At 48.1% G+C, this 27,527-nt stretch overlaps 1 protein-coding gene across 1 annotated transcript in view; it reads left to right on the plus strand.

Moving 5' to 3' along the window:
- The window catches only part of LOC119720869 (mucin-19-like), an 80,365-nt gene that overhangs the window by 52,178 nt on the left and 660 nt on the right, over window positions 1–27,527 (plus strand). The window lies entirely within an intron of this gene.

A 27,527-nucleotide genomic window follows, 5' to 3' on the forward strand; every position in this document is an offset into this window, starting at 1 on the left:
TCAGCTGTGGAAAGCACAACTGGTAGAGCCACAACCACAGCTGAAGCTACAAGTACAGTTTTTCAGACCACAGTATCTGAAGTAACTACAACTTCTGGTGTGACCACTGGTGCTGAGACCACTGCTGCAGAGCCAACTACTGTTGAAATCACTTCAGCAGCCCAAACAACTACTGCTGAGATAATCACTACTGCAGGAGTGACTACAGAGTCTGTGGCCACCCCTGTTGCAGACACAACAACTGCTGATGTGACATCAGCTGTGGAAAGCACAACTGGTAGAGCCACAACCACAGCTGAAGCTACAAGTACAGTTATTCAGACCACAGTATCTGAAGTAACTACAACTTCTGGTGTGACCACTGGTGCTGAGACCACTGCTGCAGAGCCAACTACTGTTGAAATCACTTCAGCAGCCCAAACAACAACTACTGCTGAGATAATCACTACTGCAGGAGTGACTACAGAGTCTGTGGCCACCCCTGTTGCAGACACAACAACTGCTGATGTGACATCAGCTGTGGAAAGCACAACTGGTAGAGCCACAACCACAGCTGAAGCTACAAGTACAGTTATTCAGACCACAGTATCTGAAGTAACTACAACTTCTGGTGTGACCACTGGTGCTGAGACCACTGCTGCAGAGCCAACTACTGTTGAAATCACTTCAGCAGCCCAAACAACTACTGCTGAGATAATCACTACTGCAGGAGTGACTACAGAGTCTGTGGCCACCCCTGTTGCAGACACAACAACTGCTGATGTGACTTCAGCTGTGGAAAGCACAACTGGTAGAGCCACAACCACAGCTGAAGCTACAAGTACAGTTATTCAGACCACAGTATCTGAAGTAACTACAACTTCTGGTGTGACCACTGGTGCTGAGACCACTGCTGCAGAGCCAACTACTGTTGAAATCACTTCAGCAGCCAAAACAACTACTGCTGAGATAATCACTACTGCAGGAGTGACTACAGAGTCTGTGGCCACCCCTGTTGCAGACACAACTGCTGATGTGACATCAGCTGTGGAAAGCACAACTGGTAGAGCCACAACCACAGCTGAAGCTACAAGTACAGTTATTCAGACCACAGTATCTGAAGTAACTACAACTTCTGGTGTGACCACTGGTGCTGAGACCACTGCTGCAGAGCCAACTACTGTTGAAATCACTTCAGCAGCCCAAACAACTACTGCTGAGATAATCACTACTGCAGGAGTGACTACAGAGTCTGTGTCCACCCCTGTTGCAGACACAACAACTGCTGATGTGACATCAGCTGTGGAAAGCACAACTGGTAGAGCCACAACCACAGCTGAAGCTACAAGTACAGTTATTCAGACCACAGTAGCTGAAGTAACTACAACTTCTGGTGTGACCACTGGTGCTGAGACCACTGCTGCAGAGCCAACTACTGTTGAAATCACTTCAGCAGCCAAAACAACTACTGCTGAGATAATCACTACTGCAGGAGTGACTACAGAGTCTGTGGCCACCCCTGTTGCAGACACAACAACTGCTGATGTGACATCAGCTGTGGAAAGCACAACTGGTAGAGCCACAACCACAGCTGAAGCTACAAGTACAGTTATTCAGACCACAGTATCTGAAGTAACTACAACTTCTGGTGTGACCACTGGTGCTGAGACCACTGCTGCAGAGCCAACTACTGTTGAAATCACTTCAGCAGCCCAAACAACTACTGCTGAGATAATCACTACTGCAGGAGTGACTACAGAGTCTGTGTCCACCCCTGTTGCAGACACAACAACTGCTGATGTGACATCAGCTGTGGAAAGCACAACTGGTAGAGCCACAACCACAGCTGAAGCTACAAGTACAGTTATTCAGACCACAGTAGCTGAAGTAACTACAACTTCTGGTGTGACCACTGGTGCTGAGACCACTGCTGCAGAGCCAACTACTGTTGAAATCACTTCAGCAGCCCAAACAACTACTGCTGAGATAATCACTACTGCAGGAGTGACTACAGAGTCTGTGGCCACCCCTGTTGCAGACACAACAACTGCTGATGTGACATCAGCTGTGGAAAGCACAACTGGTAGAGCCACAACCACAGCTGAAGCTACAAGTACAGTTATTCAGACCACAGTAGCTGAAGTAACTACAACTTCTGGTGTGACCACTGGTGCTGAGACCACTGCTGCAGAGCCAACTACTGTTGAAATCACTTCAGCAGCCCAAACAACTACTGCTGAGATAATCACTACTGCAGGAGTGACTACAGAGTCTGTGTCCACCCCTGTTGCAGACACAACAACTGCTGATGTGACATCAGCTGTGGAAAGCACAACTGGTAGAGCCACAACCACAGCTGAAGCTACAAGTACAGTTATTCAGACCACAGTAGCTGAAGTAACTACAACTTCTGGTGTGACCACTGGTGCTGAGACCACTGCTGCAGAGCCAACTACTGTTGAAATCACTTCAGCAGCCAAAACAACTACTGCTGAGATAATCACTACTGCAGGAGTGACTACAGAGTCTGTGGCCACCCCTGTTGCAGACACAACAACTGCTGATGTGACATCAGCTGTGGAAAGCACAACTGGTAGAGCCACAACCACAGCTGAAGCTACAAGTACAGTTTTCAGACCACAGTATCTGAAGTAACTACAACTCTGGTGTGACCACTGGTGCTGAGACCACTGCTGCAGAGCCAACTACTGTTGAAATCACTTCAGCAGCCCAAACAACTACTGCTGAGATAATCACTACTGCAGGAGTGACTACAGAGTCTGTGGCCACCCCTGTTGCAGACACAACAACTGCTGATGTGACATCAGCTGTGGAAAGCACAACTGGTAGAGCCACAACCACAGCTGAAGCTACAAGTACAGTTGTTCAGACCACAGTATCTGAAGTAACTACAACTTCTGGTGTGACCACTGGTGCTGAGACCACTGCTGCAGAGCCAACTACTGTTGAAATCACTTCAGCAGCCAAAACAACTACTGCTGAGATAATCACTACTGCAGGAGTGACTACAGAGTCTGTGGCCACCCCTGTTGCAGACACAACAACTGCTGATGTGACTTCAGCTGTTGAAAGCACAACTGGTAGAGCCACAACCACAGCTGAAGCTACAAGTACAGTTATTCAGACCACAGTAGCTGAAGTAACTACAACTTCTGGTGTGACCACTGGTGCTGAGACCACTGCTGCAGAGCCAACTACTGTTGAAATCACTTCAGCAGCCCAAACAACTACTGCTGAGATAATCACTACTGCAGGAGTGACTACAGAGTCTGTGTCCACCCCTGTTGCAGACACAACAACTGCTGATGTGACTTCAGCTGTTGAAAGCACAACTGGTAGAGCCACAACCACAGCTGAAGCTACAAGTACAGTTATTCAGACCACAGTATCTGAAGTAACTACAACTTCTGGTGTGACCACTGGTGCTGAGACCACTGCTGCAGAGCCAACTACTGTTGAAATCACTTCAGCAGCCCAAACAACTACTGCTGAGATAATCACTACTGCAGGAGTGACTACAGAGTCTGTGGCCACCCCTGTTGCAGACACAACAACTGCTGATGTGACATCAGCTGTGGAAAGCACAACTGGTAGAGCCACAACCACAGCTGAAGCTACAAGTACAGTTATTCAGACCACAGTAGCTGAAGTAACTACAACTTCTGGTGTGACCACTGGTGCTGAGACCACTGCTGCAGAGCCAACTACTGTTGAAATCACTTCAGCAGCCAAAACAACTACTGCTGAGATAATCACTACTGCAGGAGTGACTACAGAGTCTGTGTCCACCCCTGTTGCAGACACAACAACTGCTGATGTGACATCAGCTGTGGAAAGCACAACTGGTAGAGCCACAACCACAGCTGAAGCTACAAGTACAGTTATTCAGACCACAGTAGCTGAAGTAACTACAACTTCTGGTGTGACCACTGGTGCTGAGACCACTGCTGCAGAGCCAACTACTGTTGAAATCACTTCAGCAGCCCAAACAACTACTGCTGAGATAATCACTACTGCAGGAGTGACTACAGAGTCTGTGTCCACCCCTGTTGCAGACACAACAACTGCTGATGTGACATCAGCTGTGGAAAGCACAACTGGTAGAGCCACAACCACAGCTGAAGCTACAAGTACAGTTATTCAGACCACAGTAGCTGAAGTAACTACAACTTCTGGTGTGACCACTGGTGCTGAGACCACTGCTGCAGAGCCAACTACTGTTGAAATCACTTCAGCAGCCCAAACAACTACTGCTGAGATAATCACTACTGCAGGAGTGACTACAGAGTCTGTGGCCACCCCTGTTGCAGACACAACAACTGCTGATGTGACATCAGCTGTGGAAAGCACAACTGGTAGAGCCACAACCACAGCTGAAGCTACAAGTACAGTTATTCAGACCACAGTAGCTGAAGTAACAACAACTTCTGGTGTGACCACTGGTGCTGAGACCACTGCTGCAGAGCCAACTACTGTTGAAATCACTTCAGCAGCCCAAACAACTACTGCTGAGATAATCACTACTGCAGGAGTGACTACAGAGTCTGTGGCCACCCCTGTTGCAGACACAACAACTGCTGATGTGACATCAGCTGTGGAAAGCACAACTGGTAGAGCCACAACCACAGCTGAAGCTACAAGTACAGTTATTCAGACCACAGTAGCTGAAGTAACAACAACTTCTGGTGTGACCACTGGTGCTGAGACCACTGCTGCAGAGCCAACTACTGTTGAAATCACTTCAGCAGCCAAACAACTACTGCTGAGATAATCACTACTGCAGGAGTGACTACAGAGTCTGTGTCCACCCCTGTTGCAGACACAACAACTGCTGATGTGACATCAGCTGTGGAAAGCACAACTGGTAGAGCCACAACCACAGCTGAAGCTACAAGTACAGTTATTCAGACCACAGTAGCTGAAGTAACTACAACTTCTGGTGTGACCACTGGTGCTGAGACCACTGCTGCAGAGCCAACTACTGTTGAAATCACTTCAGCAGCCCAAACAACTACTGCTGAGATAATCACTACTGCAGGAGTGACTACAGAGTCTGTGGCCACCCCTGTTGCAGACACAACAACTGCTGATGTGACTTCAGCTGTGGAAAGCACAACTGGTAGAGCCACAACCACAGCTGAAGCTACAAGTACAGTTATTCAGACCACAGTAGCTGAAGTAACTACAACTTCTGGTGTGACCACTGGTGCTGAGACCACTGCTGCAGAGCCAACTACTGTTGAAATCACTTCAGCAGCCAAAACAACTACTGCTGAGATAATCACTACTGCAGGAGTGACTACAGAGTCTGTGTCCACCCCTGTTGCAGACACAACTGCTGATGTGACTTCAGCTGTTGAAAGCACAACTGGTAGAGCCACAACCACAGCTGAAGCTACAAGTACAGTTGTTCAGACCACAGTATCTGAAGTAACAACAACTCCTGGTGTGACCACTGGTGCTGAGACCACTGCTGCAGAGCCAACTACTGTTGAAATCACTTCAGCAGCCCAAACAACTACTGCTGAGATAATCACTACTGCAGGAGTGACTACAGAGTCTGTGGCCACCCCTGTTGCAGACACAACAACTGCTGATGTGACATCAGCTGTGGAAAGCACAACTGGTAGAGCCACAACCACAGCTGAAGCTACAAGTACAGTTATTCAGACCACAGTAGCTGAAGTAACTACAACTTCTGGTGTGACCACTGGTGCTGAGACCACTGCTGCAGAGCCAACTACTGTTGAAATCACTTCAGCAGCCAAAACAACTACTGCTGAGATAATCACTACTGCAGGAGTGACTACAGAGTCTGTGGCCACCCCTGTTGCAGACACAACAACTGCTGATGTGACATCAGCTGTGGAAAGCACAACTGGTAGAGCCACAACCACAGCTGAAGCTACAAGTACAGTTATTCAGACCACAGTATCTGAAGTAACTACAACTTCTGGTGTGACCACTGGTGCTGAGACCACTGCTGCAGAGCCAACTACTGTTGAAATCACTTCAGCAGCCAAAACAACTACTGCTGAGATAATCACTACTGCAGGAGTGACTACAGAGTCTGTGTCCACCCCTGTTGCAGACACAACTGCTGATGTGACTTCAGCTGTGGAAAGCACAACTGGTAGAGCCACAACCACAGCTGAAGCTACAAGTACAGTTATTCAGACCACAGTATCTGAAGTAACTACAACTCTGGTGTGACCACTGGTGCTGAGACCACTGCTGCAGAGCCAACTACTGTTGAAATCACTTCAGCAGCCCAAACAACTACTGCTGAGATAATCACTACTGCAGGAGTGACTACAGAGTCTGTGGCCACCCCTGTTGCAGACACAACAACTGCTGATGTGACATCAGCTGTGGAAAGCACAACTGGTAGAGCCACAACCACAGCTGAAGCTACAAGTACAGTTATTCAGACCACAGTAGCTGAAGTAACTACAACTTCTGGTGTGACCACTGGTGCTGAGACCACTGCTGCAGAGCCAACTACTGTTGAAATCACTTCAGCAGCCAAAACAACTACTGCTGAGATAATCACTACTGCAGGAGTGACTACAGAGTCTGTGGCCACCCTGTTGCAGACACAACAACTGCTGATGTGACATCAGCTGTGGAAAGCACAACTGGTAGAGCCACAACCACAGCTGAAGCTACAAGTACAGTTGTTCAGACCACAGTATCTGAAGTAACTACAACTTCTGGTGTGACCACTGGTGCTGAGACCACTGCTGCAGAGCCAACTACTGTTGAAATCACTTCAGCAGCCCAAACAACTACTGCTGAGATAATCACTACTGCAGGAGTGACTACAGAGTCTGTGGCCACCCCTGTTGCAGACACAACAACTGCTGATGTGACATCAGCTGTGGAAAGCACAACTGGTAGAGCCACAACCACAGCTGAAGCTACAAGTACAGTTATTCAGACCACAGTAGCTGAAGTAACTACAACTTCTGGTGTGACCACTGGTGCTGAGACCACTGCTGCAGAGCCAACTACTGTTGAAATCACTTCAGCAGCCCAAACAACTACTGCTGAGATAATCACTACTGCAGGAGTGACTACAGAGTCTGTGGCCACCCCTGTTGCAGACACAACAACTGCTGATGTGACATCAGCTGTGGAAAGCACAACTGGTAGAGCCACAACCACAGCTGAAGCTACAAGTACAGTTATTCAGACCACAGTATCTGAAGTAACTACAACTTCTGGTGTGACCACTGGTGCTGAGACCACTGCTGCAGAGCCAACTACTGTTGAAATCACTTCAGCAGCCCAAACAACTACTGCTGAGATAATCACTACTGCAGGAGTGACTACAGAGTCTGTGGCCACCCCTGTTGCAGACACAACAACTGCTGATGTGACATCAGCTGTGGAAAGCACAACTGGTAGAGCCACAACCACAGCTGAAGCTACAAGTACAGTTATTCAGACCACAGTAGCTGAAGTAACTACAACTTCTGGTGTGACCACTGGTGCTGAGACCACTGCTGCAGAGCCAACTACTGTTGAAATCACTTCAGCAGCCAAAACAACTACTGCTGAGATAATCACTACTGCAGGAGTGACTACAGAGTCTGTGGCCACCCCTGTTGCAGACACAACAACTGCTGATGTGACATCAGCTGTGGAAAGCACAACTGGTAGAGCCACAACCACAGCTGAAGCTACAAGTACAGTTATTCAGACCACAGTATCTGAAGTAACTACAACTTCTGGTGTGACCACTGGTGCTGAGACCACTGCTGCAGAGCCAACTACTGTTGAAATCACTTCAGCAGCCCAAACAACTACTGCTGAGATAATCACTACTGCAGGAGTGACTACAGAGTCTGTGGCCACCCCTGTTGCAGACACAACAACTGCTGATGTGACATCAGCTGTGGAAAGCACAACTGGTAGAGCCACAACCACAGCTGAAGCTACAAGTACAGTTATTCAGACCACAGTATCTGAAGTAACTACAACTTCTGGTGTGACCACTGGTGCTGAGACCACTGCTGCAGAGCCAACTACTGTTGAAATCACTTCAGCAGCCCAAACAACTACTGCTGAGATAATCACTACTGCAGGAGTGACTACAGAGTCTGTGGCCACCCCTGTTGCAGACACAACAACTGCTGATGTGACATCAGCTGTGGAAAGCACAACTGGTAGAGCCACAACCACAGCTGAAGCTACAAGTACAGTTATTCAGACCACAGTATCTGAAGTAACTACAACTTCTGGTGTGACCACTGGTGCTGAGACCACTGCTGCAGAGCCAACTACTGTTGAAATCACTTCAGCAGCCCAAACAACTACTGCTGAGATAATCACTACTGCAGGAGTGACTACAGAGTCTGTGGCCACCCCTGTTGCAGACACAACAACTGCTGATGTGACATCAGCTGTGGAAAGCACAACTGGTAGAGCCACAACCACAGCTGAAGCTACAAGTACAGTTATTCAGACCACAGTAGCTGAAGTAACTACAACTTCTGGTGTGACCACTGGTGCTGAGACCACTGCTGCAGAGCCAACTACTGTTGAAATCACTTCAGCAGCCCAAACAACTACTGCTGAGATAATCACTACTGCAGGAGTGACTACAGAGTCTGTGGCCACCCCTGTTGCAGACACAACAACTGCTGATGTGACTTCGGCTGTTGAAAGCACAACTGGTAGAGCCACAACCACAGCTGAAGCTACAAGTACAGTTATTCAGACCACAGTAGCTGAAGTAACTACAACTTCTGGTGTGACCACTGGTGCTGAGACCACTGCTGCAGAGCCAACTACTGTTGAAATCACTTCAGCAGCCCAAACAACTACTGCTGAGATAATCACTACTGCAGGAGTGACTACAGAGTCTGTGGCCACCCCTGTTGCAGACACAACAACTGCTGATGTGACATCAGCTGTGGAAAGCACAACTGGTAGAGCCACAACCACAGCTGAAGCTACAAGTACAGTTATTCAGACCACAGTAGCTGAAGTAACTACAACTTCTGGTGTGACCACTGGTGCTGAGACCACTGCTGCAGAGCCAACTACTGTTGAAATCACTTCAGCAGCCAAAACAACTACTGCTGAGATAATCACTACTGCAGGAGTGACTACAGAGTCTGTGGCCACCCCTGTTGCAGACACAACAACTGCTGATGTGACATCAGCTGTGGAAAGCACAACTGGTAGAGCCACAACCACAGCTGAAGCTACAAGTACAGTTTTCAGACCACAGTATCTGAAGTAACTACAACTTCTGGTGTGACCACTGGTGCTGAGACCACTGCTGCAGAGCCAACTACTGTTGAAATCACTTCAGCAGCCCAAACAACTACTGCTGAGATAATCACTACTGCAGGAGTGACTACAGAGTCTGTGGCCACCCCTGTTGCAGACACAACAACTGCTGATGTGACATCAGCTGTGGAAAGCACAACTGGTAGAGCCACAACCACAGCTGAAGCTACAAGTACAGTTATTCAGACCACAGTATCTGAAGTAACTACAACTTCTGGTGTGACCACTGGTGCTGAGACCACTGCTGCAGAGCCAACTACTGTTGAATTCACTTCAGCAGCCAAAACAACTACTGCTGAGATAATCACTACTGCAGGAGTGACTACAGAGTCTGTGGCCACCCCTGTTGCAGACACAACAACTGCTGATGTGACATCAGCTGTGGAAAGCACAACTGGTAGAGCCACAACCACAGCTGAAGCTACAAGTACAGTTATTCAGACCACAGTAGCTGAAGTAACTACAACTTCTGGTGTGACCACTGGTGCTGAGACCACTGCTGCAGAGCCAACTACTGTTGAAATCACTTCAGCAGCCAAACAACTACTGCTGAGATAATCACTACTGCAGGAGTGACTACAGAGTCTGTGGCCACCCCTGTTGCAGACACAACAACTGCTGATGTGACTTCAGCTGTTGAAAGCACAACTGGTAGAGCCACAACCACAGCTGAAGCTACAAGTACAGTTGTTCAGACCACAGTATCTGAAGTAACTACAACTTCTGGTGTGACCACTGGTGCTGAGACCACTGCTGCAGAGCCAACTACTGTTGAAATCACTTCAGCAGCCCAAACAACTACTGCTGAGATAATCACTACTGCAGGAGTGACTACAGAGTCTGTGGCCACCCCTGTTGCAGACACAACAACTGCTGATGTGACATCAGCTGTGGAAAGCACAACTGGTAGAGCCACAACCACAGCTGAAGCTACAAGTACAGTTATTCAGACCACAGTAGCTGAAGTAACTACAACTTCTGGTGTGACCACTGGTGCTGAGACCACTGCTGCAGAGCCAACTACTGTTGAAATCACTTCAGCAGCCAAAACAACTACTGCTGAGATAATCACTACTGCAGGAGTGACTACAGAGTCTGTGGCCACCCCTGTTGCAGACACAACAACTGCTGATGTGACATCAGCTGTGGAAAGCACAACTGGTAGAGCCACAACCACAGCTGAAGCTACAAGTACAGTTATTCAGACCACAGTAGCTGAAGTAACTACAACTTCTGGTGTGACCACTGGTGCTGAGACCACTGCTGCAGAGCCAACTACTGTTGAAATCACTTCAGCAGCCCAAACAACTACTGCTGAGATAATCACTACTGCAGGAGTGACTACAGAGTCTGTGGCCACCCCTGTTGCAGACACAACAACTGCTGATGTGACATCAGCTGTGGAAAGCACAACTGGTAGAGCCACAACCACAGCTGAAGCTACAAGTACAGTTATTCAGACCACAGTAGCTGAAGTAACTACAACTTCTGGTGTGACCACTGGTGCTGAGACCACTGCTGCAGAGCCAACTACTGTTGAAATCACTTCAGCAGCCCAAACAACTACTGCTGAGATAATCACTACTGCAGGAGTGACTACAGAGTCTGTGGCCACCCCTGTTGCAGACACAACAACTGCTGATGTGACATCAGCTGTGGAAAGCACAACTGGTAGAGCCACAACCACAGCTGAAGCTACAAGTACAGTTATTCAGACCACAGTAGCTGAAGTAACAACAACTTCTGGTGTGACCACTGGTGCTGAGACCACTGCTGCAGAGCCAACTACTGTTGAAATCACTTCAGCAGCCAAAACAACTACTGCTGAGATAATCACTACTGCAGGAGTGACTACAGAGTCTGTGGCCACCCCTGTTGCAGACACAACAACTGCTGATGTGACATCAGCTGTGGAAAGCACAACTGGTAGAGCCACAACCACAGCTGAAGCTACAAGTACAGTTATTCAGACCACAGTAGCTGAAGTAACTACAACTTCTGGTGTGACCACTGGTGCTGAGACCACTGCTGCAGAGCCAACTACTGTTGAAATCACTTCAGCAGCCAAACAACTACTGCTGAGATAATCACTACTGCAGGAGTGACTACAGAGTCTGTGGCCACCCCTGTTGCAGACACAACAACTGCTGATGTGACATCAGCTGTGGAAAGCACAACTGGTAGAGCCACAACCACAGCTGAAGCTACAAGTACAGTTATTCAGACCACAGTAGCTGAAGTAACTACAACTTCTGGTGTGACCACTGGTGCTGAGACCACTGCTGCAGAGCCAACTACTGTTGAAATCACTTCAGCAGCCAAAACAACTACTGCTGAGATAATCACTACTGCAGGAGTGACTACAGAGTCTGTGTCCACCCCTGTTGCAGACACAACAACTGCTGATGTGACTTCAGCTGTTGAAAGCACAACTGGTAGAGCCACAACCACAGCTGAAGCTACAAGTACAGTTATTCAGACCACAGTAGCTGAAGTAACTACAACTTCTGGTGTGACCACTGGTGCTGAGACCACTGCTGCAGAGCCAACTACTGTTGAAATCACTTCAGCAGCCAAACAACTACTGCTGAGATAATCACTACTGCAGGAGTGACTACAGAGTCTGTGGCCACCCCTGTTGCAGACACAACAACTGCTGATGTGACATCAGCTGTGGAAAGCACAACTGGTAGAGCCACAACCACAGCTGAAGCTACAAGTACAGTTATTCAGACCACAGTATCTGAAGTAACTACAACTTCTGGTGTGACCACTGGTGCTGAGACCACTGCTGCAGAGCCAACTACTGTTGAAATCACTTCAGCAGCCCAAACAACTACTGCTGAGATAATCACTACTGCAGGAGTGACTACAGAGTCTGTGGCCACCCCTGTTGCAGACACAACAACTGCTGATGTGACATCAGCTGTGGAAAGCACAACTGGTAGAGCCACAACCACAGCTGAAGCTACAAGTACAGTTATTCAGACCACAGTATCTGAAGTAACTACAACTTCTGGTGTGACCACTGGTGCTGAGACCACTGCTGCAGAGCCAACTACTGTTGAAATCACTTCAGCAGCCCAAACAACAACTACTGCTGAGATAATCACTACTGCAGGAGTGACTACAGAGTCTGTGTCCACCCCTGTTGCAGACACAACAACTGCTGATGTGACTTCAGCTGTTGAAAGCACAACTGGTAGTGCCACAACCACAGCTGAAGCTACAAGTACAGTTGTTCAGACCACAGTATCTGAAGTAACAACAACTTCTGGTGTGACCACTGGTGCTGAGACCACTGCTGCAGAGCCAACTACTGTTGAAATCACTTCAGCAGCCCAAACAACTACTGCTGAGATAATCACTACTGCAGGAGTGACTACAGAGTCTGTGGCCACCCCTGTTGCAGACACAACAACTGCTGATGTGACATCAGCTGTGAAAAGCACAACTGGTAGTGCCACAACCACAGCTGAAGCTACAAGTACAGTTATTCAGACCACAGTATCTGAAGTAACAACAACTCTGGTGTGACCACTGGTGCTGAGACCACTGCTGCAGAGCCAACTACTGTTGAAATCACTTCAGCAGCCCAAACAACTACTGCTGAGATAATCACTACTGCAGGAGTGACTACAGAGTCTGTGGCCACCCCTGTTGCAGACACAACAACTGCTGATGTGACATCAGCTGTGGAAAGCACAACTGGTAGAGCCACAACCACAGCTGAAGCTACAAGTACAGTTATTCAGACCACAGTAGCTGAAGTAACTACAACTTCTGGTGTGACCACTGGTGCTGAGACCACTGCTGCAGAGCCAACTACTGTTGAAATCACTTCAGCAGCCCAAAACAACTACTGCTGAGATAATCACTACTGCAGGAGTGACTACAGAGTCTGTGGCCACCCCTGTTGCAGACACAACAACTGCTGATGTGACATCAGCTGTGGAAAGCACAACTGGTAGTGCCACAACCACAGCTGAAGCTACAAGTACAGTTGTTCAGACCACAGTATCTGAAGTAACTACAACTCTCTGGTGTGACCACTGGTGCTGAGACCACTGCTGCAGAGCCAACTACTGTTGAAATCACTTCAGCAGCCCAAACAACTACTGCTGAGATAATCACTACTGCAGGAGTGACTACAGAGTCTGTGGCCACCCCTGTTGCAGACACAACAACTGCTGATGTGACATCAGCTGTGGAAAGCACAACTGGTAGAGCCACAACCACAGCTGAAGCTACAAGTACAGTTATTCAGACCACAGTAGCTGAAGTAACTACAACTTCTGGTGTGACCACTGGTGCTGAGACCACTGCTGCAGAGCCAACTACTGTTGAAATCACTTCAGCAGCCCAAACAACTACTGCTGAGATAATCACTACTGCAGGAGTGACTACAGAGTCTGTGGCCACCCCTGTTGCAGACACAACAACTGCTGATGTGACATCAGCTGTGAAAAGCACAACTGGTAGAGCCACAACCACAGCTGAAGCTACAAGTACAGTTATTCAGACCACAGTATCTGAAGTAACAACAACTCTGGTGTGACCACTGGTGCTGAGACCACTGCTGCAGAGCCAACTACTGTTGAAATCACTTCAGCAGCCAAAACAACTACTGCTGAGATAATCACTACTGCAGGAGTGACTACAGAGTCTGTGGCCACCCCTGTTGCAGACACAACAACTGCTGATGTGACTCAGCTGTGAAAAGCACAACTGGTAGAGCCACAACCACAGCTGAAGCTACAAGTACAGTTATTCAGACCACAGTAGCTGAAGTAACTACAACTTCTGGTGTGACCACTGGTGCTGAGACCACTGCTGCAGAGCCAACTACTGTTGAAATCACTTCAGCAGCCCAAACAACTACTGCTGAGATAATCACTACTGCAGGAGTGACTACAGAGTCTGTGGCCACCCCTGTTGCAGACACAACAACTGCTGATGTGACATCAGCTGTGGAAAGCACAACTGGTAGAGCCACAACCACAGCTGAAGCTACAAGTACAGTTATTCAGACCACAGTAGCTGAAGTAACTACAACTTCTGGTGTGACCACTGGTGCTGAGACCACTGCTGCAGAGCCAACTACTGTTGAAATCACTTCAGCAGCCAAAACAACTACTGCTGAGATAATCACTACTGCAGGAGTGACTACAGAGTCTGTGGCCACACCTGTTGCAGACATAACAACTGCTGATGTGACATCAGCTGTGGAAAGCACAACTGGTAGAGCCACAACCACAGCTGAAGCTACAAGTACAGTTGTTCAGACCACAGTATCTGAAGTAACTACAACTCCTGGTGTGACCACTGGTGCTGAGACCACTGCTGCAGAGCCAACTACTGTTGAATTCACTTCAGCAGCCCAAACAACTACTGCTGAGATAATCACTACTGCAGGAGTGACTACAGAGTCTGTGGCCACCCCTGTTGCAGACACAACAACTGCTGATGTGACTCAGCTGTGGAAAGCACAACTGGTAGAGCCACAACCACAGCTGAAGCTACAAGTACAGTTATTCAGACCACAGTAGCTGAAGTAACTACAACTTCTGGTGTGACCACTGGTGCTGAGACCACTGCTGCAGAGCCAACTACTGTTGAAATCACTTCAGCAGCCCAAACAACTACTGCTGAGATAATCACTACTGCAGGAGTGACTACAGAGTCTGTGGCCACCCCTGTTGCAGACACAACAACTGCTGATGTGACATCAGCTGTGAAAAACACAACTGGTAGAGCCACAACCACAGCTGAAGCTACAAGTACAGTTATTCAGACCACAGTATCTGAAGTAACAACAACTCTGGTGTGACCACTGGTGCTGAGACCACTGCTGCAGAGCCAACTACTGTTGAAATCACTTCAGCAGCCAAAACAACTACTGCTGAGATAATCACTACTGCAGGAGTGACTACAGAGTCTGTGGCCACCCCTGTTGCAGACACAACAACTGCTGATGTGACTTCAGCTGTTGAAAGCACAACTGGTAGAGCCACAACCACAGCTGAAGCTACAAGTACAGTTATTCAGACCACAGTAGCTGAAGTAACTACAACTTCTGGTGTGACCACTGGTGCTGAGACCACTGCTGCAGAGCCAACTACTGTTGAATCACTTCAGCAGCCCAAACAACTACTGCTGAGATAATCACTACTGCAGGAGTGACTACAGAGTCTGTGGCCACCCCTGTTGCAGACACAACAACTGCTGATGTGACTTCAGCTGTTGAAAGCACAACTGGTAGAGCCACAACCACAGCTGAAGCTACAAGTACAGTTATTCAGACCACAGTAGCTGAAGTAACTACAACTTCTGGTGTGACCACTGGTGCTGAGACCACTGCTGCAGAGCCAACTACTGTTGAAATCACTTCAGCAGCCCAAACAAAAACTACTGCTGAGATAATCACTACTGCAGGAGTGACTACAGAGTCTGTGGCCACCCTGTTGCAGACACAACAACTGCTGATGTGACATCAGCTGTGGAAAGCACAACTGGTAGAGCCACAACCACAGCTGAAGCTACAAGTACAGTTATTCAGACCACAGTAGCTGAAGTAACTACAACTTCTGGTGTGACCACTGGTGCTGAGACCACTGCTGCAGAGCCAACTACTGTTGAAATCACTTCAGCAGCCCAAACAACTACTGCTGAGATAATCACTACTGCAGGAGTGACTACAGAGTCTGTGGCCACCCCTGTTGCAGACACAACAACTGCTGATGTGACATCAGCTGTGAAAAACACAACTGGTAGAGCCACAACCACAGCTGAAGCTACAAGTACAGTTGTTCAGACCACAGTATCTGAAGTAACAACAACTTCTGGTGTGACCACTGGTGCTGAGACCACTGCTGCAGAGCCAACTACTGTTGAAATCACTTCAGCAGCCCAAACAACTACTGCTGAGATAATCACTACTGCAGGAGTGACTACAGAGTCTGTGGCCACCCCTGTTGCAGACACAACAACTGCTGATTGACATCAGCTGTGAAAAGCACAACTGGTAGAGCCACAACCACAGCTGAAGCTACAAGTACAGTTATTCAGACCACAGTATCTGAAGTAACAACAACTCTGGTGTGACCACTGGTGCTGAGACCACTGCTGCAGAGCCAACTACTGTTGAAATCACTTCAGCAGCCCAAACAACTACTGCTGAGATAATCACTACTGCAGGAGTGACTACAGAGTCTGTGGCCACCCCTGTTGCAGACACAACAACTGCTGATGTGACTTCGGCTGTGGAAAGCACAACTGGTAGAGCCACAACCCAGCTGAAGCTACAAGTACAGTTATTCAGACCACAGTATCTGAAGTAACTACAACTTCTGGTGTGACCACTGGTGCTGAGACCACTGCTGCAGAGCCAACTACTGTTGAAATCACTTCAGCAGCCCAAACAACTACTGCTGAGATAATCACTACTGCAGGAGTGACTACAGAGTCTGTGGCCACCCCTGTTGCAGACACAACAACTGCTGATGTGACATCAGCTGTGGAAAGCACAACTGGTAGAGCCACAACCACAGCTGAAGCTACAAGTACAGTTATTCAGACCACAGTAGCTGAAGTAACTACAACTTCTGGTGTGACCACTGGTGCTGAGACCACTGCTGCAGAGCCAACTACTGTTGAAATCACTTCAGCAGCCAAACAACTACTGCTGAGATAATCACTACTGCAGGAGTTACTACAGAGTCTGTGTCCACCCCTGTTGCAGACACAACAACTGCTGATGTGACTTCGCTGTTGAAAGCACAACTGGTAGAGCCACAACCACAGCTGAAGCTACAAGTACAGTTATTCAGACCACAGTAGCTGAAGTAACTACAACTTCTGGTGTGACCACTGGTGCTGAGACCACTGCTGCAGAGCCAACTACTGTTGAAATCACTTCAGCAGCCAAACAACTACTGCTGAGATAATCACTACTGCAGGAGTGACTACAGAGTCTGTGCCACACCTGTTGCAGACATAACAACTGCTGATGTGACATCAGCTGTGGAAAGCACAACTGGTAGAGCCACAACCACAGCTGAAGCTACAAGTACAGTTATTCAGACCACAGTATCTGAAGTAACTACAACTTCTGGTGTGACCACTGGTGCTGAGACCACTGCTGCAGAGCCAACTACTGTTGAATTCACTTCAGCAGCCCAAACAACTACTGCTGAGATAATCACTACTGCAGGAGTGACTACAGAGTCTGTGGCCACCCCTGTTGCAGACACAACAACTGCTGATGTGACTTCGGCTGTGAAAGCACAACTGGTAGAGCCACAACCACAGCTGAAGCTACAAGTACAGTTGTTCAGACCACATATCTGAAGTAACTACAACTTCTGGTGTGACCACTGATGCTCAGACCACTGCTGCAGAGCCAACTACTGTTGAATTCACTTCAGCAGCCCAAACAACACTACTGCTGAGATAATCACTACTGCAGGAGTGACTACAGAGTCTGTGTCCACCCCTGTTGCAGACACAACAACTGCTGATGTGACTTCGCTGTTGAAAGCACAACTGGTAGTGCCACAACCACAGCTGAAGCTACAAGTACAGTTATTCAGACCACAGTATCTGAAGTAACTACAACTTCTGGTGTGACCACTGGTGCTGAGACCACTGCTGCAGAGCCAACTACTGTTGAAATCACTTCAGCAGCCCAAACAACTACTGCTGAGATAATCACTACTGCAGGAGTGACTACAGAGTCTGTGGCCACCCCTGTTGCAGACACAACAACTGCTGATTTGACATCAGCTGTGAAAAGCACATCTGGTAGTGCCACAACCACAGCTGAAGCTACAAGTACAGTTGTTCAGACCACAGTATCTGAAGTAACAACAACTTCTGGTGTGACCACTGGTGCTGAGACCACTGCTGCAGAGCCAACTACTGTTGAAATCACTTCAGCAGCCCAAACAACTACTGCTGAGATAATCACTACTGCAGGAGTGACTACAGAGTCTGTGGCCACCCCTGTTGCAGACACAACAACTGCTGATGTGACTTCGGCTGTTGAAAGCACAACTGGTAGAGCCACAACCACAGCTGAAGCTACAAGTACAGTTATTCAGACCACAGTAGCTGAAGTAACTACAACTTCTGGTGTGACCACTGGTGCTGAGACCACTGCTGCAGAGCCAACTACTGTTGAAATCACTTCAGCAGCCAAAACAACTACTGCTGAGATAATCACTACTGCAGGAGTGACTACAGAGTCTGTGGCCACCCTATTTCAGACACAACAACTGCTGATGTGACATCAGCTGTGGAAAGCACAACTGGTAGTGCCACAACCACAGCTGAAGCTACAAGTACAGTTGTTCAGACCACAGTATCTGAAGTAACTACAACTCCTGGTGTGACCACTGGTGCTGAGACCACTGCTGCAGAGCCAACTACTGTTGAATTCACTTCAGCAGCCCAAACAACTACTGCTGAGATAATCACTACTGCAGGAGTGACTACAGAGTCTGTGGCCACCCCTGTTGCAGACACAACAACTGCTGATGTGACTTCAGCTGTTGAAAGCACAACTGGTAGAGCCACAACCACAGCTGAAGCTACAAGTACAGTTATTACATTCAGACCACAGTAGCTGAAGTAACTACAACTTCTGGTGTGACCACTGGTGCTGAGACCACTGCTGCAGAGCCAACTACTGTTGAAATCACTTCAGCAGCCCAAACAACTACTGCTGAGATAATCACTACTGCAGGAGTGACTACAGAGTCTGTGGCCACCCCTGTTGCAGACACAACAACTGCTGATTTGACATCAGCTGTGAAAAACACAACTGGTAGTGCCACAACCACAGCTGAAGCTACAAGTACAGTTGTTCAGACCACAGTATCTGAAGTAACAACAACTTAGTGTGACCACTGGTGCTGAGACCACTGCTGCAGAGCCAACTACTGTTGAAATCACTTCAGCAGCCAAAACAACTACTGCTGAGATAATCACTACTGCAGGAGTGACTACAGAGTCTGTGGCCACCCCTGTTGCAGACACAACAACTGCTGATGTGACTTCGGCTGTTGAAAGCACAACTGGTAGAGCCACAACCACAGCTGAAGCTACAAGTACAGTTATTCAGACCACAGTAGCTGAAGTAACTACAACTTCTGGTGTGACCACTGGTGCTGAGACCACTGCTGCAGAGCCAACTACTGTTGAATTCACTTCAGCAGCCCAAACAAAACTACTGCTGAGATAATCACTACTGCAGGAGTGACTACAGAGTCTGTGGCCACCCCTGTTGCAGACACAACAACTGCTGATGTGACTTCGGCTGTGAAAGCACAACTGGTAGAGCCACAACCACAGCTGAAGCTACAAGTACAGTTATTCAGACCACAGTAGCTGAAGTAACTACAACTTCTGGTGTGACCACTGGTGCTGAGACCACTGCTGCAGAGCCAACTACTGTTGAAATCACTTCAGCAGCCCAAACAACTACTGCTGAGATAATCACTACTGCAGGAGTGACTACAGAGTCTGTGGCCACCCCTGTTTCAGACATAACAACTGCTGATGTGACATCAGCTGTGGAAAGCACAACTGGTAGTGCCACAACCACAGCTGAAGCTACAAGTACAGTTATTCAGACCACAGTATCTGAAGTAACTACAACTCCTGGTGTGACCACTGGTGCTGAGACCACTGCTGCAGAGCCAACTACTGTTGAATTCACTTCAGCAGCCCAAACAACTACTGCTGAGATAATCACTACTGCAGGAGTGACTACAGAGTCTGTGGCCACCCCTGTTGCAGACACAACAACTGCTGATGTGACTTCGGCTGTTGAAAGCACAACTGGTAGAGCCACAACCACAGCTGAAGCTACAAGTACAGTTATTCAGACCACAGTAGCTGAAGTAACTACAACTTCTGGTGTGACCACTGGTGCTGAGACCACTGCTGCAGAGCCAACTACTGTTGAAATCACTTCAGCAGCCCAAACAACTACTGCTGAGATAATCACTACTGCAGGAGTGACTACAGAGTCTGTGGCCACCCCTGTTGCAGACACAACAACTGCTGATTTGACATCAGCTGTGAAAAACACATCTGGTAGTGCCACAACCTCAGCTGAAGCTACAAGTACAGTTGTTCAGACCACAGTATCTGAAGTAACAACAACTTCTGGTGTGACCACTGGTGCTGAGACCACTGCTGCAGAGCCAACTACTGTTGAAATCACTTCAGCAGCCAAAACAACTACTGCTGAGATAATCACTACTGCAGGAGTGACTACAGAGTCTGTGGCCACCCCTGTTGCAGACACAACAACTGCTGATGTGACTTCGGCTGTTGAAAGCACAACTGGTAGAGCCACAACCACAGCTGAAGCTACAAGTACAGTTATTCAGACCACAGTAGCTGAAGTAACTACAACTTCTGGTGTGACCACTGGTGCTGAGACCACTGCTGGAGAGCCAACTACTGTTGAATTCACTTCAGCAGCCCAAACAACTACTGCTGAGATAATCACTACTGCAGGAGTGACTACAGAGACTGTGTCCACCCCTGTTGCAGACACAACAACTGCTGATGTGACTTCGGCTGTTGAAAGCACAACTGGTAGAGCCACAACCACAGCTGAAGCTACAAGTACAGTTATTCAGACCACAGTAGCTGAAGTAACTACAACTTCTGGTGTGACCACTGGTGCTGAGACCACTGCTGCAGAGCCAACTACTGTTGAATCACTTCAGCAGCCCAAACAAAAACTACTGCTGAGATAATCACTACTGCAGGAGTGACTACAGAGTCTGTGGCCACCCCTGTTGCAGACACAACATCTGCTGATGTGACTTCGGCTGTTGAAAGCACAACTGGTAGAGCCACAACCACAGCTGAAGCTACAAGTACAGTTATTCAGACCACAGTAGCTGAAGTAACTACAACTTCTGGTGTGACCACTGGTGCTGAGACCACTGCTGCAGAGCCAACTACTGTTGAAATCACTTCAGCAGCCCAAACAACTACTGCTGAGATAATCACTACTGCAGGAGTGACTACAGAGTCTGTGCCACCCTGTTGCAGACACAACAACTGCTGATTTGACATCAGCTGTGAAAAACACAACTGGTAGTGCCACAACCTCAGCTGAAGCTACAAGTACAGTTGTTCAGACCACAGTATCTGAAGTAACAACAACTCGTGGTGTGACCACTGGTGCTGAGACCACTGCTGCAGAGCCAACTACTGTTGAAATCACTTCAGCAGCCCAAACAACTACTGCTGAGATAATCACTACTGCAGGAGTGACTACAGAGTCTGTGGCCACCCCTGTTGCAGACACAACAACTGCTGATGTGACTTCAGCTGTTGAAAGCACAACTGGTAGAGCCACAACCACAGCTGAAGCTACAAGTACAGTTATTCAGACCACAGTAGCTGAAGTAACTACAACTTCTGGTGTGACCACTGGTGCTGAGACCACTGCTGCAGAGCCAACTACTGTTGAAATCACTTCAGCAGCCAAACAACTACTGCTGAGATAATCACTACTGCAGGAGTGACTACAGAGTCTGTGGCCCCCCTGTTGCAGACACACAACTGCTGATGTGACATCAGCTGTGAAAAGCACAACTGGTAGTGCCACAACCACAGCTGAAGCTACAAGTACAGTTGTTCAGACCACAGTATCTGAAGTAACAACAACTTCTGGTGTGACCACTGGTGCTGAGACCACTGCTGCAGAGCCAACTACTGTTGAAATCACTTCAGCAGCCCAAACAACTACTGCTGAGATAATCACTACTGCAGGAGTGACTACAGAGTCTGTGGCCACCCCTGTTGCAGACACAACAACTGCTGATGTGACTTCGGCTGTTGAAAGCACAACTGGTAGAGCCACAACCACAGCTGAAGCTACAAGTACAGTTATTCAGACCACAGTAGCTGAAGTAACTACAACTTCTGGTGTGACCACTGGTGCTGAGACCACTGCTGCAGAGCCAACTACTGTTGAAATCACTTCAGCAGCCCAAAAACACTACTGCTGAGATAATCACTACTGCAGGAGTGACTACAGAGTCTGTGGCCACACCTGTTGCAGACATAACAACTGCTGATATGACATCAGCTGTGGAAAGCACAACTGGTAGTGCCACAACCCAGCTGAAGCTACAAGTACAGTTGTTCAGACCACAGTATCTGAAGTAACTACAACTTCTGGTGTGACCACTGGTGCTGAGACCACTGCTGCAGAGCCAACTACTGTTGAATTCACTTCAGCAGCCCAAACAACTACTGCTGAGATAATCACTACTGCAGGAGTGACTACAGAGTCTGTCCCACCCCTGTTGCAGACACAACAACTGCTGATGTGACTTCGCTGTTGAAAGCACAACTGGTAGAGCCACAACCACAGCTGAAGCTACAAGTACAGTTATTCAGACCACAGTAGCTGAAGTAACTACAACTCTGGTGTGACCACTGGTGCTGAGACCACTGCTGCAGAGCCAACTACTGTTGAAATCACTTCAGCAGCCCAAACAACTGCTGAGATAATCACTACTGCAGGAGTGACTACAGAGTCTGTGGCCACCCCTGTTGCAGACACAACAACTGCTGATTTGACATCAGCTGTGAAAAACACAACTGGTAGTGCCACAACCACAGCTGAAGCTACAAGTACAGTTGTTCAGACCACAGTATCTGAAGTAACAACAACTCTGGTGTGACCACTGGTGCTGAGACCACTGCTGCAGAGCCAACTACTGTTGAAATCACTTCAGCAGCCCAAACAACTACTGCTGAGATAATCACTACTGCAGGAGTGACTACAGAGTCTGTGGCCACCCCTGTTGCAGACACAACAACTGCTGATGTGACTTCAGCTGTTGAAAGCACAACTGGTAGAGCCACAACCACAGCTGAAGCTACAAGTACAGTTATTCAGACCACAGTAGCTGAAGTAACTACAACTTCTGGTGTGACCACTGGTGCTGAGACCACTGCTGCAGAGCCAACTACTGTTGAATTCACTTCAGCAGCCAAACAACTACTGCTGAGATAATCACTACTGCAGGAGTGACTACAGAGTCTGTGTCCACCCCTGTTGCAGACACAACAACTGCTGATGTGACATCAGCTGTTGAAAGCACAACTGGTAGAGCCACAACCAAGCTGAAGCTACAAGTACAGTTATTCAGACCACAGTAGCTGAAGTAACTACAACAACTTCTGTGACCACTGGTGCTGAGACCACTGCTGCAGAGCCAACTACTGTTGAAATCACTTCAGCAGCCCAAACAAAAACTACTGCTGAGATAATCACTACTGCAGGAGTGACTACAGAGTCTGTGGCCACCCCTGTTGCAGACACAACAACTGCTGATGTGACTTCAGCTGTTGAAAGCACAACTGGTAGAGCCACAACCACAGCTGAAGCTACAAGTACAGTTATTCAGACCACAGTATCTGAAGTAACTACAACTTGGTGTGACCACTGGTGCTGAGACCACTGCTGCAGAGCCAACTACTGTTGAAATCACTTCAGCAGCCCAAACAACTACTGCTGAGATAATCACTACTGCAGGAGTGACTACAGAGTCTGTGGCCACCCCTGTTGCAGACACAACAACTGCTGATGTGACATCAGCTGTGAAAAACACAACTGGTAGTGCCACAACCACAGCTGAAGCTACAAGTACAGTTGTTCAGACCACAGTATCTGAAGTAACTACAACTCTGGTGTGACCACTGGTGCTGAGACCACTGCTGCAGAGCCAACTACTGTTGAAATCACTTCAGCAGCCCAAACAAACTACTGCTGAGATAATCACTACTGCAGGAGTGACTACAGAGTCTGTGGCCACCCCTGTTGCAGACACAACAACTGCTGATGTGACTTCGGCTGTGGAAAGCACAACTGGTAGAGCCACAACCACAGCTGAAGCTACAAGTACAGTTATTCAGACCACAGTATCTGAAGTAACTACAACTTCTGGTGTGACCACTGGTGCTGAGACCACTGCTGCAGAGCCAACTACTGTTGAAATCACTTCAGCAGCCCAAACAACTACTGCTGAGATAATCACTACTGCAGGAGTGACTACAGAGTCTGTGGCCACCCCTGTTGCAGACACAACAACTGCTGATGTGACATCAGCTGTGGAAAGCACAACTGGTAGTGCCACAACCTCAGCTGAAGCTACAAGTACAGTTATTCAGACCACAGTATCTGAAGTAACTACAACTCCTGGTGTGACCACTGGTGCTGAGACCACTGCTGCAGAGCCAACTACTGTTGAAATCACTTCAGCAGCCCAAACAACTACTGCTGAGATAATCACTACTGCAGGAGTGACTACAGAGTCTGTGGCCACCCTGTTGCAGACACAACAACTGCTGATGTGACTTCGGCTGTTGAAAGCACAACTGGTAGAGCCACAACCACAGCTGAAGCTACAAGTACAGTTATTCAGACCACAGTATCTGAAGTAACTACAACTTCTGGTGTGACCACTGGTGCTGAGACCACTGCTGCAGAGCCAACTACTGTTGAAATCACTTCAGCAGCCCAAACAACTACTGCTGAGATAATCACTACTGCAGGAGTGACTACAGAGTCTGTGTCCACCCCTGTTGCAGACACAACAACTGCTGATGTGACTTCGGCTGTTGAAAGCACAACTGGTAGAGCCACAACCACAGCTGAAGCTACAAGTACAGTTATTCAGACCACAGTATCTGAAGTAACTACAACTTCTGGTGTGACCACTGGTGCTGAGACCACTGCTGCAGAGCCAACTACTGTTGAAATCACTTCAGCAGCCCAAACAACTACTGCTGAGATAATCACTACTGCAGGAGTGACTACAGAGTCTGTGTCCACCCTGTTGCAGACACAACAACTGCTGATGTGACATCAGCTGTGGAAAGCACAACTGGTAGAGCCACAACCACAGCTGAAGCTACAAGTACAGTTGTTCAGACCACAGTATCTGAAGTAACTACAACTTCTGGTGTGACCACTGGTGCTGAGACCACTGCTGCAGAGCCAACTACTGTTGAATTCACTTCAGCAGCCCAAAACAACTACTGCTGAGATAATCACTACTGCAGGAGTGACTACAGAGTCTGTGGCCACCCCTGTTGCAGACACAACAACTGCTGATGTGACTTGGCTGTTGAAAGCACAACTGGTAGAGCCACAACCACAGCTGAAGCTACAAGTACAGTTATTCAGACCACAGTAGCTGAAGTAACTACAACTTCTGGTGTGACCACTGGTGCTGAGACCACTGCTGCAGAGCCAACTACTGTTGAAATCACTTCAGCAGCCAAACAACTACTGCTGAGATAATCACTACTGCAGGAGTGACTACAGAGTCTGTGGCCACACCTGTTTCAGACATAACAACTGCTGATGTGACATCAGCTGTGGAAAGCACAACTGGTAGTGCCACAACCTCAGCTGAAGCTACAAGTACAGTTTGTTCAGACCACAGTATCTGAAGTAACTACAACTCCTGGTGTGACCACTGGTGCTGAGACCACTGCTGCAGAGCCAACTACTGTTGAAATCACTTCAGCAGCCCAAACAACTACTGCTGAGATAATCACTACTGCAGGAGTGACTACAGAGTCTGTGGCCACCCCTGTTGCAGACACAACAACTGCTGATGTGACATCAGCTGTGAAAGCACAACTGGTAGAGCCACAACCACAGCTGAAGCTACAAGTACAGTTTTCAGACCACAGTAGCTGAAGTAACTACAACTTCTGGTGTGACCACTGGTGCTGAGACCACTGCTGCAGAGCCAACTACTGTTGAATCACTTCAGCAGCCCAAACAAAAACTACTGCTGAGATAATCACTACTGCAGGAGTGACTACAGAGACTGTGTCCACCCCTGTTGCAGACACAACAACTGCTGATGTGACTTCGGCTGTTGAAAGCACAACTGGTAGAGCCACAACCACAGCTGAAGCTACAAGTACAGTTGTTCAGACCACATATCTGAAGTAACTACAACTTCTGGTGTGACCACTGATGCTGAGACCACTGCTGCAGAGCCAACTACTGTTGAATTCACTTCAGCAGCCCAAACAACACTACTGCTGAGATAATCACTACTGCAGGAGTGACTACAGAGTCTGTGTCCACCCCTTTGCAGACACAACAACTGCTGATGTGACATCAGCTGTGGAAAGCACAACTGGTAGAGCCACAACCACAGCTGAAGCTACAAGTACATTGTTTTCAGACCACAGTATCTGAAGTAACTACAACTTCTGGTGTGACCACTGATGCTGAGACCACTGCTGCAGAGCCAACTACTGTTGAAATCACTTCAGCAGCCCAAACAACTACTGCTGAGATAATCACTACTGCAGGAGTGACTACAGAGTCTGTGTCCACCCCTGTTGCAGACACAACAACTGCTGATGTGACATTCAGCTGTTGAAAGCACAACTGGTAGTGCCACAACCACAGCTGAAGCTACAAGTACAGTTATTCAGACCACAGTATCTGAAGTAACACAACTTCTGGTGTGACCACTGGTGCTGAGACCACTGCTGCAGAGCCAACTACTGTTGAAATCACTTCAGCAGCCCAAACAACTACTGCTGAGATAATCACTACTGCAGGAGTGACTACAGAGTCTGTGGCCACCCCTGTTGCAGACACAACAACTGCTGATTTGACATCAGCTGTGGAAAGCACAACTGGTAGAGCCACAACCACAGCTGAAGCTACAAGTACAGTTGTTCAGACCACAGTATCTGAAGTAACACAACTCCTGGTGTGACCACTGGTGCTGAGACCACTGCTGCAGAGCCAACTACTGTTGAAATCACTTCAGCAGCCCAAACAACTACTGCTGAGATAATCACTACTGCAGGAGTGACTACAGAGTCTGTGGCCACCCCTGTTGCAGACACAACAACTGCTGATGTGACTTCAGCTGTTGAAAGCACAACTGGTAGAGCCACAACCACAGCTGAAGCTACAAGTACAGTTATTCAGACCACAGTATCTGAAGTAACTACAACTTCTGGTGTGACCACTGGTGCTGAGACCACTGCTGCAGAGCCAACTACTGTTGAAATCACTTCAGCAGCCAAAACAACTACTGCTGAGATAATCACTACTGCAGGAGTGACTACAGAGTCTGTGGCCACACCTGTTGCAGACACAACAACTGCTGATGTGACATCAGCTGTGGAAAAGCACA

This window comes from Patiria miniata, unplaced genomic scaffold (assembly GCF_015706575.1).
Source record: "Patiria miniata isolate m_02_andy unplaced genomic scaffold, ASM1570657v1 HiC_scaffold_9, whole genome shotgun sequence".
In the NCBI taxonomy this organism is placed as follows: Eukaryota; Metazoa; Echinodermata; class Asteroidea; order Valvatida; family Asterinidae; genus Patiria; species Patiria miniata.